The 19925-nt window shown below is 35.7% G+C and overlaps 1 protein-coding gene across 9 annotated transcripts in view; it reads left to right on the forward strand.

Moving 5' to 3' along the window:
• heph (polypyrimidine tract-binding protein 1 heph) overlaps positions 1 to 19925 on the forward strand; it is a 422565-nt gene that overhangs the window by 257781 nt on the left and 144859 nt on the right. Inside the window, exon 2 of one of the 9 annotated variants that reach the window (XM_076114252.1) lies at positions 2138 to 2188. The exons of the other annotated variants lie outside the window; for them this stretch is intronic. The gene's annotated coding sequence lies outside the window, so the exon portion shown is untranslated. The remainder of the gene's footprint in view (positions 1 to 2137; positions 2189 to 19925) is intronic. 9 annotated transcript variants of the gene reach the window in all.

The raw sequence follows: 19925 nt of genomic DNA on the forward strand, positions 1-19925 counted from the left end.
TACGGAAAGAGTCGAAACTATGTTCGGCGATTGTTTCTAAAAACAATTTAATACCCGGCTAACTACACTAACTGGTGCAATACTGTTACATTCCGAACTCAGCTCAACTGAATATGTTTCAACTTCATAGATGAGTGCCCGCTGAATCAATAGCGCATGCTGTAAATGCACTACACACTTAATAATAATAAAAACTAAAAAGCATGTCAATTGCAGCAGAAAAATTCTTGGCTTTCATCGTGTAGCCCGATGGTGAAACGGGGCATGTCCTAATGTAAGCAAATTGCCGTCACAGCCTTTCAGCGTCCGGCCGCGGCTATCATTCCCAAGATAAGCGCTTAAAAGCCTCATGGAAAACGCTTTCAGCAGGCGGACTATTACCGGGTGTTTCCATACTTTTTGCTTTGCATCTGACTGGCCAGACTGACTTATATCTTATATCGAAACACCTACGTATCACTGTGCCGAGTGCATGATCGAAATCTATGTACATACGTTTGTTAGTTCCCGTTTTAACTTTTAATTACTCGCGTTTAGTCGGAACTCGGCAATTTGTATCGTAGAAACGTGACAAATTCTTGAACCGAAATATGACTTTACGTACCCTCGTCACATAACATGTAACGAACACAAAGTATGTTTTACGTAGATACTCGTTGTACATAAAAGACCGGTAAATTTTAAAGAAATAAGATGATGTCAGAACAACCAAATAATGTTAATGCATTAGATTACAAAGGGCTTACTCGACGAAGGCGAGTAACGGGCGGGGAAGAGTCCCTTTATTTTTCTTCATAATATTAGATTTTATGATTATTTTAAAAGGGGCAAAGGCTCTTTGCTACTATACATCAAAAGATGATGCCATTGATCAGACATCTTTATCGAATTACGTGATTGCGTATACAAAACGTGGGTGCTCGGGAGTTCCTTTGTGTTTGAGTGGTCGCCGGTAACCTAGGCGGGTGTGTGAGGGGTCCGTGCCGCTCCGCGGGGCGAGGGGGAGACGCAGCATGTACTTGCAGCGTAATGCCGCTGCACTTGCCCTGGTCAGGAAGCGCGGCGGAATGCAGTCAGTCGCGTTTGTACCACCGCGTGCGGTGGGGCGCGGGGCTGAGCGAGGGCAATGCACGCGGCGCCGGCGCAACTCGCTGCCTCCCATTCAGTACATCTCACTGATGCTGCATTTATTTACTATTCTTAATGTCCGACAGCTTTTTCAAGCGCGAAGTTAGTCGCAAGCCCGACAAGAAAAGGGCACAAACTAACAAAGCGAGTCGCTTTAAAACGACGCTGTACTCGGTGAAAGTTGTGAATTGCACCCGCCATTCTGTTCAAGGAGCTCGCGTGAATTTGAGACTCGGTTGCATAGTTAACATTGGCTATAAAACTTTGAACGAACTCCTCCTGGATTATCGATACTCTTATGCGCTTATCGTAAATCCAATTTTATGTTGGTGTATAATATTCGAGACTTATTCGGTCATAAATATAGTATTGCATGCGACGATATGTTCTAGATCTAGAAAAATGGTTGTTTGCAAACATGACGGGCGTATTACAGTGAGTGCGAGCACGTCACTCACACACGTAGACACTGCCTACTGATGCACATCATGCAATGATACGGCCCCGTCATCGCTTTGAGCCGGCGAGTGCCGCAATTTCACTGTATGCCGTGCGTTCGGAACGCGGCACGGGTCGGAATGCACTCGTTATATGCACACCACTCGAAAGGATTACCCACTAGTTGGCGGCGATTAACTGGCGCGCTCGTGGTTCGCCAGCGCCCCGCTATTGGTTTGTTTCCGAACGTAGCTAACGTTTGAATTTGGAATGTTGTTGCGGTTTTCGAATAACTTTAATTGAATCTCTAAACTTTTTTGCATAGATATTGCATGCTAACCCTACCTCACTTTACTGTAGAGCGTCACACGTCACAGAGTCGTACAATATGAAATTATTTGAAAGCCCTAGGTGACCAGGCCATAGGTTAAACATAATATTCTAATTAAAAAACGTACCAAGAAAGTTCGCAATGACACCGCATCTTAACGTGTTATGATCGGAAAATATTTGAAAAATTTTCATTGTGTCTTGCTTGCAGTTTTATTGATAAACATTTTTTTTGTTACAGGTACGTGGGTGTTGTTAGAGGTTCACGTAGATTTCATTCATTTACAACTGCGTAAGTAGCAGATTTGTTTTATTTTGCTTAATGTGTTTTGTTCATCACGACTAATATTGTAGTTTCATTCAGCATGGGCGATGTTGTATACGTAAAGAACACTTTAATGACTATCTGCAAACATACCTGAGAAGATAACTGCGGTAACTTCCGAGGAACGTCAAAAAACTTAAACAGCTATTTTTCAATGTCTTTGAAACGGTATCTTAGAGTAACTGAAGGAAAATAGTTCATTAATATTGTAGTTGTAGTCGAGTTTAGTTGCATCTGTATGAAAGTTTTTTGAAGTGCAAAAATTATAATTTTAATATATTTGGAGGCAGGACAAACCAAGAGGCTATAAGCAATGCTTTTACTTGGTTTAGGAACTTAAAGCTCTTGATTCCAAATGCTTTTGATTTTGGTTACCTAATGCATTAGAATATAATTATATTTTAACGCATAAGTATTATTAATATGGACATACATAATATAATCACACATACATTTTATAACGCTTATTATACCTGAAGGTGTAGGCAGAGTTGTTTATGATACCCACTTGTTACTAATGTCCCATGTAATAGAGCTTATTGAAAAGTCCAGTAGTCTTTTGCCCGACCCGGTAATCAAAGCCAAATCCCCATGATCGAGAGATCAATTCACTACCGACCGCGACACAGAGACGTCTATTATATTATCTTCAAGTTGAAAAGTCATTATATTATCTTCAGTAGTAAATATAAATTAGTTTGAAGTAACACCTGAAGTTACTTGTCAGTCAAGTACACGTGTGTTTACGTTGTTATGTATGTGTATAGCGTAACACTGATTAACATAAACGGCACATGTTCCCACTTCAAACGTTATAGGCCACCGTGACTTGCTCTATAATACTTTGCTGTAACGGTCTCAAGTTGTCTGGTCTGTCTCTTTCTGTATGTTACTATCAGAAAAGGAGAGAATGATTGTTTTAAAATGTTTCAATAAGTGAACTATGAAAAAAATCTGATATAGGTAGAGCCTAAAGCGTAACTTGATTTGAAAATTGCTTACTGGTGGAAAATGTTGTGGATGTCCATTGATCATCCTGAATAAATTAAGCTGAAGTAATGAAAAAGCAAAGTATAGACAAAAAAAATCTCCGCATAGCGAATTTACCACAAGCATTTTCTTAAAGCTTATACAATTGAAAATATTTGTTAAATAAACGACATCTATTGCTATATTATTAAATAAAATATTTATTGCTATTTCAATAACCTATTTGTAAATCCACATTATTAGACAGTGTGTCAAATTTTATCAAAATCAGTAGCTTTTACCTGAGAGAATAAACATACGTCCTCACAAAACTTTCCCGTTTACAGTAGTAAGGATAATAATATATGTTAGTACTAAATGAGGCTCAGTTCGTGTGCTTGTTAACCCTAATGAGGAAATAGAGCCTAAGGCTAGATCTACCGATAAGATACCTTCAATATTAAACGTAACTTTACAGACCTGACTTGTACGACGAAATATCGAGTCGCGTTCCACTTCTAACGAATTATGATGACGTAGTTTATTTTATTATGTATATTTTGCGATTATTCTAAAGCAAATACATTTTTATTTTTATTTTCCTGAAGGTGCTAGAATAAAAAGTTTAAAGAAGTGTCCATTTAGACGGATAATATGATGTTAGCTTTACAATTACGAACACAACGTTAGTTAGATAATGCTAAGTTCTCACAAACATACTTGTATAGCATAGACAGTAGGTATAGTACAGGTAGAGTCTATTTTTGATGATAACTTAAATAGGCACTTTTTTGCTAGTTAAAATTCAACTAACATATTTGAGGAAAGAACGTGTACCCAAATTATCCATTAAAGCACACAAACACTACGTAAGTTGTCACTAAATTTGGTGGCACATTACAGAGGCATAAGTAAGCAAATCCCATCACAATTCTTCGGAACAACAAACCAAAATCCAAATTGAAATATTGCCGGCGGAGGCCGAGTAGAAATTTACATTTTGCCGGGCACTTTATTCCGGTAGTAAAATATCGAGTAGTGTGTCGCTACTCGCTACCCCAGGTGGTCCAACGACGCAAGTTTCACTAATGTGCGGCTTAAATGATGACATTGTTGTGGGTACTATGTATCCACCTGAGGACTTTTTGGTACGCGTGAAAAATGGCGCCCTGTATTATTAATGGAGGGTAGTAATTAGTTATGCGGTTGTCAGGGATGGATGGCACTGTATAATATTGTTGTAGTGATAAAAATGAGTAGCTGTTTTAAACGTTATGTTGGAGCAATGTGGGTCGAAAATAAGGGTACGAATAGTTGTGAATCACTGGGTGTATAAGTTTAAATATCATGTCGAAGTCATATGTAATTCAATAACAAAGTGAAAAATATGCAGGGTGACAATTTCGTATTTTAGTCAGTATCGGAGTTTCCGTCAAAACGTCTAAAATAAACCAATAAAAAGTCTTAACAAAAGTTTTATGAAGCAAATAAGAGAAACTTTTTTGTTGCCGGCGTCTCACGAGCGTATTCCTGCGATTAATGAAAAACACAGATAAAGGCAAACGTATCATTATCGAACACTAGAATTGGAAAATTTCAAGCCTATTTTCCCGTATAATCAAATTCGATTCGTCTCCCTGTAGGATTCTTACAAATCACCGGTTGCTTATAAATCGCTCGTCTCGTCAGAGATTTATTTCGTCTCTCTCGCTCTCGGCCAAATCCTCACAGAATGTTCGTCGGTTGTAAACCGCACTTGGCGTAAATTACACACGTAGGTATTTGGCAACAGTGTTTAAATAGGGGGCGCTTAAATTTGTACCCTTAAGTAGGGGGTAATAGAGGAAGTTTGCGCGTCTTACGTAATCGAACCCCGGAGTTGGGACCGAACAAACTAAGTTTTTATCTGTTAACTTTAGAGTATGTTACGAGTGAGTGAGGATGGATTTATTGACAACAAAACCGGTTCCTGAGAGACTTTCGGGCTTCGAGATGATTTATTTATTGGTACACGCACTTGATTTTTTTATAGACTAGCCGTTTTATTTTATAGAGGTAGGTATAACCTGTAATACCTTTAACTTAAATGTTATGCGTTTTATAAGACAAAAAAGCTCATCTATAAAACTCCTAATCAATTCCAACATAGCAGAAATCATGAATCATCCACAAACTCCAATACTCTACTACTCGTAGCCATACATTTTTAAATTGCCAAACTAACTCAAGTAGGCGTCTATTCAAATCAAGCAGAATAATAGTTTTTCCACTTAGCGGCTGTCGTTTCATGATACTGACATGAATTCCCGCAACTCAACCGATTCAGACGATCCAACTAAACGTATTTTCCACTAAAAAGCAGTTCCACTTATGTCATAATGAACGCAAACGTCCCATTCCGAACCCGACGTGATCTTCAACTACAATTCACATTGTGATAGTGCGGGCCCGCAAGGGAACCAAACTTAGTGATCTAATTGCTCGATGTCTAATCGATTTGTGACTCGTGTTGCCTTAGATCGTACCCCTCGTTAGAGATGTGCCGTGTAACAGATAATAATGCGGCCTTTTCGACAATATCATTGTAAGTAAAATTGAGTTTTATTGTCTTTGTTGTTTGTTTTGCGGTATTGTTTTAACGTATGTTTTGTAATTAGCGCTTCGGTTTTCGAGTTTCTTAAATCGTGATTATTACTTTTTAACAGTCTGAGATGTTAATAATGTTCAGTTATTTAGAGATCTCATTTCGATTTCGAATGTGAAACATATTGGGAACACGACCGTGCAATAGAATCACAAAACAAAACACCAAATACGAACGCACGATAAACACAAAATGCACACATATCATGGAATAAAATAAATTTGAAACAACGCGACTTCATAAAGCGCCGGTGTGCGGACGCCCCCATCACTTAACAAGCGCACAAACAAACGAATACCAATTCATATATCGGAATGCATGAGCGTGTAATGAAAGTGGTGCGGCCTGAACCCGCCATTAATTGTCACAGGTGTCGATTACACACCCAATACTATTTCTATCGATATTTTTTTACGATTGCCCGTTGCAGTTTTTTTGGTAGTTATTCCGATGGTGTATTAATAGGGTTGTTTTATTTATCAGATGTTGTAAATGGTCTTTTTATTGCCACAATTGCACTTAAAACGAGCAATATTAAAGATACTCTTGTTTCATATGTGATAGAGTCACTATTGTTGTGCTCCAGTAGAAGTTTAAGACTATATACAAAACACAATTTTAAATAGGAAATATTACGTGAGTCGGATTTACCTGCTGTTTTTGGCGCTAATGGTGGTAGAGCCAAAAATATTTTCGCGGTCTAAATGTGCTTGTAACCCTTATTTTCATTTTGGTGGGCCCACAGTTAGTAAAAATACATTAAGAATCTCTGCAATGGCAGAATTTTCCTGTACGCTTTTAAGGTCAGCTATGCGCGTCTAAACACGGAAATAAACGTATATTTAAATTTGTTCCTGCATTAACGAAGGCTATTAAAACTTTTTTTGTAAAAATTGCCCATTTTGGAGCAATATTCGGAAATGTTTACCTTTTTATACAATTGCGTATTACGGATAACGCGTTGTTAAAAATTCCACGGTTTAATATGTACCTATCTCTTCAAGTTACGTAGAACATTTTCCTCGTATTTTCAATAAAGATTGTTTATTGCACAAATACCTATAAGCTTTGAAGTCCCAGAATATTTATACCTCAAAATATTATCTTGTTTACGCTTAAAATGTGGACATAATACATTTTTATTGGACTAAAATACAGTTCAAAAGTTAAGCAATGAATAGAATTATCCCACGGAATCAATCTCGTGTTTTGAATTTCGAGCAGTCGGGAAACCCTTTCAATGTGACCCGTCGGTTGACAAATAAATTAAGCTTATTGAATATTTTGGTCGATTTCTCATTTATTAATCAGTTGCGTGTTATCAAGGTGGAACGTACACGGCAGACATGATAAAGCACCGCGATAACGGTGACCGAAACATAAAAAACTATTGATTTTATTTTCTGTTACATTTCATACAGCGTTATCATTCGATTAATGTTTCAACTGGTAGATACGAGCTTTTATACACAACGTGTCGCCTGCCTAATTGATAGGTATGTTGTTACTAAACTTTGGTAATTCTGAAGTTTTCAAAACTGATCAATATTGTCGTCTAAATTAGTATTGTTCGAAAATTTTCCAATTTATTGTTGAGAACATTGTCAATAATAATTTTACTGGACTACAAGTTTCGATTAGTTAGCTATAAGTCGATGTTTTATTCAATTATCTCAAAAGATGTCAAAAGCGTAACTTCTTTTGTAAAGCATAAGGAAATAAGTAATACCCATTTATATACTTACTAAAAATGGCAAGGAATAAATCTTATAGAGCATTCCAAAGTTCTTTTAAAAAGAGTACAAACATTACCACAGTGTTGTCCTTACCATTTAACCCTCAAACACCTGTACGTGCTCAAATAATCTTCACTTAGACCAAGTACTAACTAAGAATTAAGTAGCAAGTACATACATCGGCAACTTGCAGGTACAAGAGATACCGTGTTGAGTAAAGCTCTGTTTAAACAAGCAAGTACAACATAAACTTGAATCTACGACCTGTACCACAAAATAAGCATGGAGCAGATGGGACCCTAGTCCCCCGCACTTGCTTGCTTCAAGAAATAAGCTGTAGTGTAAATAATGACAACAAATTCTTCTTCAAGCCTCTAGCGTTAAATAGTTTAATAAATTATGAACTTTCTAGGCTAGTCTAACAATGTCTTTAGTCTAAACTTCATTGATTTAGCGCCTGTGAGATTTAGTTTTAAGCTAAGCGGTACTGCGGCTTTTGAGGACATTTTCAGCCTTTCTGTTTATAATGGGCGCGTTTATTGTCCGTCATGCTATTAGCGTTTCGCAACTAATATTTGCGACATTTGTACGAAAATACTGATGCTAAGAAATGTAGGCAATCTTAAAACGTGTGCGATTTTCGCATCTGTAAAATCCATTTCCATAAAGATTAATTGTTAGTGAAACTAGTTTAGTTTGAACTATAAATTGTAAATATAAATTGTATATTCCCGTTCATCGTAAAGGTAACAGAAAGCTATAAATCTCAACGTCTTAATATATTATCGTTCGGCTACTATAAACAGCGATCCGCTTAACCGGTAGCCATCGCTTTAGACTAAAGTATCAATAAAATACCGAACCCATTTCCATACATTCATAAAGCAAAGATCTAAATATTCATTAGCATCAAGCTCTCACATAAACAATCATTATAGTCAGATAAGTACAATCTGGTCAAGATATGAGGACACTTAACCCGCCCTGTAATCGTAAGTTCTTTGCGGGATTTGCACGCTTGCAACTTAGTTATCGGCCACGGCCAATTGTTTGGTTAGGTAATAGACGGGTATAACGGACCCCAGTAGACATTACAGGGTTACATTTAGAAACGGTAATTACCTATTAAATTTCACGCGCAACCGATTATCTTAATTAATTTGTGTAAGCCGCGTTTGAGTTAATGTTCTGATATGATGTGTTTGAAACATCGTGCTTGGTTATTAGTTAGTTTTCATGTAGTTCGTGGCAAGGTTATTAACTTATAATGCGGAAATACAAGACTTATACAGAGATAAGTCATATTATTATGTTCATTATCTTCATTTATCAAAAAAAAATCTAAGCTTTTTCCAACGAGAGTCTGAGAGATAAAACATTCACATTACTGCAAGTGGGATCAAGCCTATCAGCAATTTTATTGTTCTAATAATACTTCATAATCCTACTTTTGCAGACAAAGAACCTTATTTAAGAGCTAATATTTCTTTAAAAGGTGCACCCGTATGCATTTTCTTTACTGCAACTACACTTTTTATCTTTACAAACAAAAAGTGTCAGTGTTTGTACCGTTTATGTCACATTGTCAGTATGGGCTGAATATCAAGTAAGCTATGGGAACGCTTACGAATGCACACCCATCGTAATAAACGTCAGTGTTGTGTTGACTTTAATTTATTAACTGACTTGACTATTTAGATTAAAGCTTTTTATATCACATTGTATTAATTTATTAATCCCAAGCAATGATATAATGGATCAAATATTTTATTCTCTGACGCATAATTTTTTGTAAAAAATATGAAAAATGTTATACTTGAAAGTGTTAATAGATTTTTTTTATTATTACTTATCTATAACTTTACTGAGAGATACAAGATCGAAGAAATAGAAGAATAGGAGAACGGAATTTTATAAGAAACTAAAAATTTTTTTTGTAGCGCGATTTTCTACAGTCGCTATTATCGGCTCAAAATTTTAGCGAAAATAAGTTTTTGATTACTACGCTTGAGCACTAGCGCTGGTCACTTCCTCATAATTATTGTCGATAGCCCATTGTCGATTGTCGATAGTAGTAAGTAGTAGAAAAATGGTCACTCGATTTTATGTGACAAATGCTTATTTTTTCTGTCACTTGAATTAACATAACAATTCAGAAGCAAGTCAAATCATACACTGTTACTATTCTTTCAAAGTATCAAGCCTATTTCCACTCACAATATTAGTAATCCACTTCTGCCTTTGAGTTTACTGCCAATAAACAGTCCACGGCCTTGATATAAAATAAAAGTAGTAAATAAAACAATGGCGATCGCGGCATTTGCGACCTGCCTCAATACAAACACGCAACGACAATAGGTGTCGAGCACTTTAAATAATAAATCCATATAGAGTCGGTTTTACGAGCGCATTCCGACAACAACACCTGTCCATACTTTATACATAACTAATCATTTGTATTGCGATTTCATACGTGACATCACTATGTGTAATGCCGGTTTTATTTTCAATTTTTTATATAGGATATGGTTCTTTTTTGGTTTGGGAAGAAAAAATATTTTTTTTCATGATTAAAACGTAAATAACTTAATTTTTAACTAATTTTTATTCCATTGCTAGGCAGGGTCTCCTTCCGAATTGACGGAGGTATTAGACGTTGAGTCCACTGACTAGTTCTAAGTAACTAACTTCATCGTAAAAAATCTAATTCGAATTTAAATCATGGTTCATGTTACCAAAAACTCGTAGCAGTTGTACGTCATTTTTGAAAAGTAGTCATTTTAAATGCATTTTTTTTAAACCTGATAGACGTTACGTGAAGTGAAAATGTCATTAAAGGACTATAAATAAAGGCCGTATTCTTTTTTCTGGTGTAAATCTGTGAGAATGTACTAAATGTCCAAAATAAAGACTAACTTAAGTCTCTTTCCAACTATGACGTCAATTTCATTTCATGAGAACAAAAGTGGTTTTATTTTTAATTTGGAAAATGGACAAAAAACCTTTGTATTTGTTTAGCCCGCAGTCGTCAAAGGGTGGCTGGATATGATCACATAAAGCTTATCCCACTGTTGTGCATACGTTTGTTCTGTTAATATTGAAACGCAATCAGTAAAAATGCATGTTTTCAAAGCCCGCGATGACAAAGGACGTGTAGGAAAAAGTTTTTCGAATATCATTGGAAAATTCACTGTTTTATTAAAAAATATTGCTATACTAATGTAAACTAGAGCTCTTATTTTCTATACAAATTTTCAGAATAATATTCCATTGATACTCGAATAACATATATTAAAATAATTCAGCTCGAGTTCGGTTGGGAACTTAGCGTAGCCTCAAAATTCGCGTGTAATAGTACAACTCGCACTTGGCTAAGTGGTGAACCCTAAGTCTTACTCCGTCTTCGTTCGGGAGAAGACCCTTGCCAAGCTGTGGGAGAGTCGAAGATTTAAAAAAAAGTTAAAAAGCAGGATATTTATCGGTTCGGACATTTCTCAAAAACGCTGATCGCTGATAGTTTTGGTAAATTCAATGATTCACTTTCCATGCGGTTTTGATTCCATGCAGTCGTCAAATATAATTGAACAATGCGTTGAGTTTTATTAAGAATTGACACCCCAGTTTATCTTTATTCGTTATATTCCAGTTTTAGGGCCTAAAGCTAGTATAAAAATAAGTGTCCGGTTTTACCACATATACAATGTGTTACCACGTATTATGTGGCACGTAAAGCGACTGCAAATGGATTATAATTTTTGTTCCTATCAGCTTTAAGATAATGACGATGGCCATTAAATACTTCAGGTGGTAATAGAATAAAATATATTTAATTGTGCCAAAGGTTATCAATATCGAATGATTCAATTATTATAGTGATAACGACGACTAATAAAGTAATTGTTTTTTTACTACCAATAAACATGGAATCAAAGAATGCACAGAAAATGTAAAACAAAAACAGTCCGTTTTCAGTCAATTATTTTCATTTCATGTGAATTTCTTTATTACTTAAAGCCTTGTTTCAATCACATCGTACGTGATGGTAACTATGTATTCCGAAATTTTAACAAAAGTTTTTGTTGTATTTTTTTCTTTTTTTACCCAGAAAATGCCTTTTATCTGCCTCCCATCGCTCCAGTTATATTAAAAATAATTGGAAACCAGAATACGAACGGAAATTTTAAAGAATCAACGTTTCGCTTTTCAGATACAATTTAAAATATAAATTTTATGAACGGCCGACTTCCGTTATTGACCCGTTGCCCAGAAAATTTGTATTGAAAGGTTATCATTAAACAATCTCGGTCCCTTAAGTTGTTTAAACAGCGCCTCTTAGAGGCTTAGGCCCGTCAATACATTCGGTTAAGCTTTCCTTACCCAATTAATTAGCTGTTATGAAGATCAAAGACGCACCAGTTTCCGATCTCTGTGCTAAGCCTCCGACCCATTCAACTTGGTAACGAGCCTGACAGTTTAAGTTTGCGCCAATCCTTCTAATACAATGTACAGCGTGACTTCTGTCAATCAACGACGTATCTCATTTTGCACCGACACCGCAGATTTGCGCGTGCTGTTATCGAATACAACACGTATATTGTTGGGTGTAGAGTTGTTAATTGTGCGCTATGTCGGAACAGTTATGTCGTTACGTACGAGTATGAAAGTTTATCCGTTTTATTAGCGATCTACACTGAATAAATTTACGTGGTATTTGTAATAGTGTTTAGCGAGGATTAAGTGTTAAGGTTTGACTCGGAGTCTGCAGTTCGGTCGCGTTCGACGGATAATATTGGCGTTAATCTGTTATCGCCTTAGGAGGGAATGTTAAATAGATATTCGGATTCCTCTAATATTTGTACAACGAAGTTTGTCGGGGACGGTATTACTTGAGACGTGTTATTAGTTCTTAGACCAGACAGAAAGTTAATATTTTAGTTTCTGTATTAATTTTGCTGAGTTTTAGAAGTTGGTATTTCATTTTAATGTATTTTATAGTTCGTTATTTATTTAAGCTTGCTTTCAGTTCATTTACTTTAATTAAATGAAAGTTTCAAATACCTTTGTGATACATCTTTGTTATATTACAGTGCGTCGGTATTTTATTTTCAATGACAGTTTAAGTATTTTCTTTAACAAATGTTTATTAAAAGATACCTATATATTATTCTTAATACTAAAAACATTTTCAATATCTGATGAGATGATTTAGGGCAAATGAGAGTAAGAAATCTTCACTACTGCATATGTAGTTACTATGTAAACGCTCAAGTAGGTAGTACCCATCTAGTTGTTTAAACGAGCGGCCGTCGTCGCAAATATACAAATATTTCCTTAGAAAACACCCATGTTGATAATGATCCCAGTTTTATTTATTTTAGTCTTATACGACTGGTTTACGGTACTTCTACTTCATTATTCGCTTTTGGGACAGTGATCTGTTATGTGGGATTTAATCACCTTTAAATCATAAAGTTTTTGGCGCTATAGTTCCTATATTGTCTTTGTTACAAGGTAATTATGTAAGTTTGTATGTAGATAGCGATTACATATAAATTATACGATATAACGCGTTCTAATTCTCTATGTAGTGAACCAGGAATAGGTACCTACGTACTGATTCAACGTATTTTCACACAATATTCTTATATTCGTATTCCAATACGCAACTGAATTCCGCGTAAAACATTTCGAAGTTGATCGAATAAAAGAAATTAACAGCTCAGCTTTCACGTAACGTGTACAATACACCTTGACAGATATTCCAAATCCTATTGGCTTCATAAGGAAAGAGGCGTTTCGAACGGCACGAATATTTTTTGCAGTTACATTCGTAAATCGTGAATTTCCTTGCCTCCTATATCTGTTACGTTAAAGGAAATGTTCATAACCTCACGAATGAAATTTATCTTTTTTTCGTATATCCAACGGTCGAGCGATCATGCGATCAATTGAATGAAAATACTCGAATTTTTCTACTTTAGTCTTCCTAGGTGGAAGAAATCCGGGTTTTAGTGCGCGAATGCATTTGGTAGTTTCAAAGTTCGTTAGGCTCCAAACTGCATCTCCTTTTATTGACTATTTTATTTTATTTTTTTATTGATTTATTGACTATTCGCAGCAATACATTTCCATTGCATGTATTTTTTAAATAATTTTTCGTTTCCAGTTTGTATATTTCCAGTTTCATCAAATTTGTAATACGATCAAAATGAGTATAACACTCGGCATAGCTTTCCGTGATACGAATCATTTACCCTTGTTGCAGTACGTGTAAGTTCATTGTTAAAGGATTTACGTATATACTAGTAACGTAATATTTGAGCTCAAATTAAATATGAAATGGAGCTACATTTTATTGCTCGGCTTTCCTGCGTACAATAATGAGTCTATTTTGAATTTTCAATTTGATGTTATAGATTTCCCGTGCACAAAATAAGTAAGCTTTTAAAATCCGATAAACAAAGACTGAAAACAAGGGAAAAAACATCGGTCATATATTTTCAATACTGCATATTACTGATTGTTTTAGCTCTAAAAAAACAATCAACTGGACCGTATTTGTCCGGTCAGAACGAACAAAACAAACCCCTTTGTAATTTAGCCTAGCAGCCGTATTCCATTGGAAGTGCATTAAAAAATGTACGTTTGCGGAATGGGCTGGCCCATCCGTCGGCTTTACTCCGGATATTGAAGCACGTAATCTGGCTAGAGTGTGTCTCCACTGGCAATTTATCGGACGATGAATGGCCCGCCATTATTTCCAACCCTTAACCTTCCCGCTTATTAATATCTACATAATTTATTGTAAATTGCATTCTGCAACCGTGCGTGATAACGTGCGGATTGAATCTTAAAAAGCTAAGCTTGAATGACTTTAACAAAATATATCTTATGTTTAACACTACCCATTAAAACAAGCAATGTCTGAAATAAGCCAGACATTAACTTATTTATCTTTGATTATATATTTTTCACTGCTATAGTCAGGTCTATGTAACTATTTTATTTTTGTTTCTATATTGACTTCGCATTTTATTGACTAAAGCTAAAGATTCCGAGAAACCATTTACATGTTTATTTCATCTTATAAATTGTAGTACAACGTCTGCAATTTAATTGTAAATACCAGAAAAACGTTAATTTAATTACACGCATAAATAATTAAACAACTTGTAGAAAAACTTACAAGATTGCTTTACAACCAGTTCTTAAGAATTTATACGAATTTAACATGCTTTTGTCTGTATAAACGCATTCGTCTTATAAACTACCAGTCGTATTTGAAAAAATATTTTTGCATTTAATATCCTCACGCTACGGCCTAAAAGACAGTAGTAATATCCTTTGCGTATAATACCCACACGGTTACTTAAAAGACTATTGAATATCTTACATTTACTACTAAAATACCTTTATTATGTGACTATATATGAACAGAATCAAAACCACGAACTACAACTATCTTATAAATATTCGACTCGACATCATTAATAGGCTTCCCAAGATTTATCGATATAACGGATAGAAGTTTAATCATTCGAAGTGTTGGTTATTACTACGATCATTTGTCATAAGGGCATTAGCTGAATAATATAGTAGGTATTTCCCCTTTTCTATATCTTATAATGTAACCCCCCTTAATTGCGCACCCTTTTAAGTAGGGGGTTTATTGGGGACATCACTCGTAAATAAATAATACTAGTTTCTTTGTTCTTAGGTTTGAGTGACGCTAATGCATTTATTTATTTTGTATTTTTGGGCTTATGCTCACCCTATGTCCGATGTGTAATTAGTGAAGGAAGTAAAAAAAGTTTTAAAGCTACTTGAGTGGTTTTATTAGAACAAACTGGTTCACATGTATACCTTTTGAAATTAAACGTTATAAGTGTCTCATTACCAAGCAATTCTTTACTTAACCTGTCTTATAGTAACAGTAAACGATTATTTTGATGACCTAAGCCCCATAAATAGAACGCTCAAAAGTATGTTTTTGCATTTACCAGCAATCAAAGTTTTATCAAGTATTATAATATTAGTATAGATAAAACCTTGTTCAACAAACCATCGTAAAATTCCATATCAAAACTTTCGTCTATCAAAAAACCATCTCAAACTCGAACTCCTCTCGTACACGTTTCTAAGTACAGAGTAGTTTAGCAGTATTTAAATTGTATTCAAAAATAAATTTGTTAGCACATACACCTAGTGATTTAGTACGATAGCCATCAGTGAGTGAGTGAAACCAGGCGTTGCCGACCGCTTTTATATTGTACTTCTAGTAACTAACTATTAAGAACATTCGCGGTACAGTGTTCATATTTTTGGTCCAGTGTTATGTGGAAGAAACAGTAATAAGTACTTACTTTCTTGTATATATTTTGATGAGTTTGTTTGTCGTTTTGACATTCTTAAATATATGAGTTAAAGTTTGTGTGATGATGTATGTAAACAAAATTCTTGATACGCTATGTTTTATGTCCTGTGTCTATTGCAGGACGAAGACCTCTCTTGGTGTTGTCCATTATAACCGGTCACATAACAGGTGCACCTTATTCCCAACAAAAACATGATTAGCTTTTAAGTAGCGTTATGCTATTTAAATAGATAAACAGTTAAATAAATTAGTTATTTATTGTGAAGTTCCTAGAACTCTAGCTTTGCAAATATAAAAAAAACCAAATGCATGAATTTCTTTTTACCGAAACTTTCTTAATTCCAAAACTGATTAATGATCTCGTAATATCATTTGATATTGTTCGATTCTTGAAGATTGTAAGACGGGGCGGCGACATCACAAGCACTGGGCCCCCACAATTGACATGCCACGCATGCGCCACGCGATGCATAATGCATCTAATGACGCGACCCGTTGCCCTTCCGTTTCCTGGCCCGCATTAATTAGCTTTTACACAGATTGCAAGGATTGCGAGCATGTCATCTAAGGTGTTGAGAATATACTGAGATTTGGTTTATGTGAGCTACGAGTATTTAAATATCACAATGCTAAAGTTTGAATGAAAGAAGGAAATGTGAATAGGTAGAAGTTTGTAGGCTGTTTGAAGAAAGTGTCAGTGTTTTTATTTTCTTGCATTTACTTAGGAAGTAATTATTTATTTTGGAGTCGTTCATTCGTAGATTTGGAAGTCTTCGTAGCTAAGTTTTATTACTGCGGGAATAACCATCAAAAACTGTTTGAAAGAACTTATTAAAATTAAATAGCGGTTCTATAAAATCTTCTTTTCGTGCTCATAACAACATCAATATTGATTTGGACGCTTCAACCTATAATTCGATTAGGTTAGATTGTCCGAACCAAAATGTACAAACAGATTAAAACAAGGATTCTCCTCCCAGAGTATTAACCTTTGGATTATTTCGAAGCACCTATTTATAAAACCAATGCCCTGTAAACCGTAATAATCCGAAACGGCTGCCGACTACAAAATTACGCAAGCGCCTTTCTCTTGAACACAAACAAACACACACACGCTCTAGGGATGTTCAAATTAGCGAATATTGACTATTTTCTTCAGCAAATATGAACTTGACCCTATGAATTTGAATTATTGTAAATGTAAATGTAGAAATTTATCGACATGGGTTTTTTCTGTCCGAGTGTTCAATCCTCGACGGGTTAACACCACTTGATAGATAGTAAATGCCATGAATATGTGACATAAATTTATTTCCTATTCCTGGTTTTTAACTTCAGATTTCATTCATAAATACATTTATTTAACGTCTTATACAGAGTTGTATAAATGTAGTCTTAATGCCATAACATGGGATAGAAATCTGCCAAAGAGCTCTTTGTATTAGTAAAGTAAGTAGATGCAAATTTTAAATAGAATCGGGCCACCCCTAGCGCAGTTATGCGCCAACACTAAATTATCTGCGTGATGAAACCATTTGCGCCTTGCTCATATATCCGTTTCCGTGTAATATTAATTGGCCCGTAACTTACGGAAGGATGTATGACTGTCACAACTCATGTAAATTGCTGGTGTCTTAGTCCTCACGACGACTCCCCGAGCGAGATGACACACAAGATACCGACACTTAGTCTTGAACATACTAAATAATGAAAATGACACCATACCCTTGATCAAACACTCTTCATACGAAAAAAACTAGTTGCTACGAACAGCGTCTAAGACCTCAAAAATATTACTAGGTATTTCAAAAGTAACTTACGCATTGTCCATCTATTGACAATCCATATCTTACTTGTTAGATTAATATAAAATGATTGACGGATTGTGGGTGGACACCTGTCCAAGTGTCCAACCCTTCAACGACGACGTGACCCTATTCACACTTATACTACAGCTCTGATGGCGTTCCATTATTGTTATCGATGAAACCTCAAACAAGATACACTAATAATATCAACAGGACGTTATCATTAATTTTCATTGTAAAGTAAACCGCGTGATGTACCCAAATCTGTTTTTATATAACATCTGCGTAGCATTGTTGGATACTAATCTAATTAACCTTAGACACGAGTCCAAATGTGTTAACGGGCGGCTCCCGAAAGCTCAGATGGGGGGGATAAACCACGCAAATCCGACGCTTATTGTTAGGAAGTTAAGAGCGGTATTCGTGCACGTAGCCGTCTCATTAGCATTCATCGTACGCTCGCGGCCGCGCGCTCCCGAATAAAGCATCTGTTAAATGTCTCATGCTAGCTAAAACTTGCCCGTAATTATCTGTTAACATTCCCAAGTTTGACCTCGCGGAAATCTTGGGCTAAAGCGAATATTCTCAAACTCCCGGCCGGCCCACCGGAGGCGTTTTACTTCCCTAATAATCGGGCTCATGGAGATTTTTAATGAAAAAGATTGTTCGCCGTTATTTAGAAAGTTTGTAAAAGGGATCCAGTCGGAAGTTTGTTTTGATTTAGTGTTGCGCACCCAACGTTGATTGTGTTCTTCTACGCGGTTTTGTATCGGATTAGATGTAATTAAAAAAATCCGGGGCCCCGTCGATAATTTATTATCATTCGGAGTCAGTGACACCTGCAAAAATTTTGTAATTTTAATTTTCCGACCCCACATTTTTTATCTAATCGTATGTGAATATAGTAAGTCTTTTAGAAAGTTAAATTAATAATTCCATTTCACATCCGACCCGTATCGCGGGGCTTTTGTGAAAGACAGCCATTCATTTTATCGATGATTCAAACCGTATCCATTCGGCTCGCTAATGGTTTTCAAATAAACCAGTGCTATTAATGGTTCTGAATTTGTATAAAAAAGGGTGAAATTGAGGTAATTGATACCCTACGTGCGCCATTTGTTTGCGAATATTTTGATGTTTTATTTACCTTACAAATAAAAAGTTAGTTCAATATAGTCCATAATTTGTAACAAAACGATGCAACTTCGTAATAGTACGTAAACTTCCTTCACTTAAGATACGGATCTAGAAAGCAATATTATGGTATTACGGTGCAGTCTGCGGTATCACAGGCTTTATCAAGTAATTTTCATCTCCCTAGTTTCTAATTCACACTCGGTTAAAGAAATGCATTTTTAGTTGTACTTACACGGTTTTCCTTTGCTCGATACTTATCATTCAATTGAAAAACATGTTATCGCAAGTTCGCTTCATTACCATCTATTCTAACTACAAACAGTTTTTGAAAATAGTTTCTCAAGCAGATAGGCAGACATATTAATGATCTTGTAAGGCGCCATTATTTTCCTATTCAGGTCCGGAGCCTTATGAAGGTAAGTAAATGAAATGCAAATAAATCATCTTTTCATTTAATTAGTTAATACAAAGGCATCGTCGAATGATACGGCGCTTTTATTTTTATTTGCAGCGTCAGCGTTCACGGCGGAAGAGTCAATAAAGCATGTCATAAGTCCGCATTAATCATGACTGACAGTATAATTCGGTCCAACGTTATCGTTTCAAAGCGAACTGTGTGTATTTTGATAGATTCGCAAAGGTATGTCCCTATATCGATTTTCAATTAATCTTTTGTCCCCTTTTGCGTTTAGACAGATTCATTTTTCTGTGTCGCAAAACGTTGTAAGTGAGATTTTTATTTATTTTCATTTTCTTGTGTTTGCCGGAGCCGTCTGTGCGGATACTTGTGAATCCGCCGGTCGTCGTCTCATACCTCTGTATGCTAAACAAACACACGGGAATACAAACATTGAAATCGTATGGCGATGTTATTCATTCCTATCGATTCGTTGTCATATTTTAACTCTTCCGTCGTGTTTATTTACTCTGTGATATTATTTATGCATTGACGCAATTTAACAACACGCCCTTCCGTCCGACTTTTACGTGCTTTAATAACAGTTGACGCCTTCATAAATAACAAAAATTACAACTT

This window comes from Anticarsia gemmatalis, chromosome 5 (assembly GCF_050436995.1).
Source record: "Anticarsia gemmatalis isolate Benzon Research Colony breed Stoneville strain chromosome 5, ilAntGemm2 primary, whole genome shotgun sequence".
In the NCBI taxonomy this organism is placed as follows: domain Eukaryota; kingdom Metazoa; phylum Arthropoda; class Insecta; order Lepidoptera; family Erebidae; genus Anticarsia; species Anticarsia gemmatalis.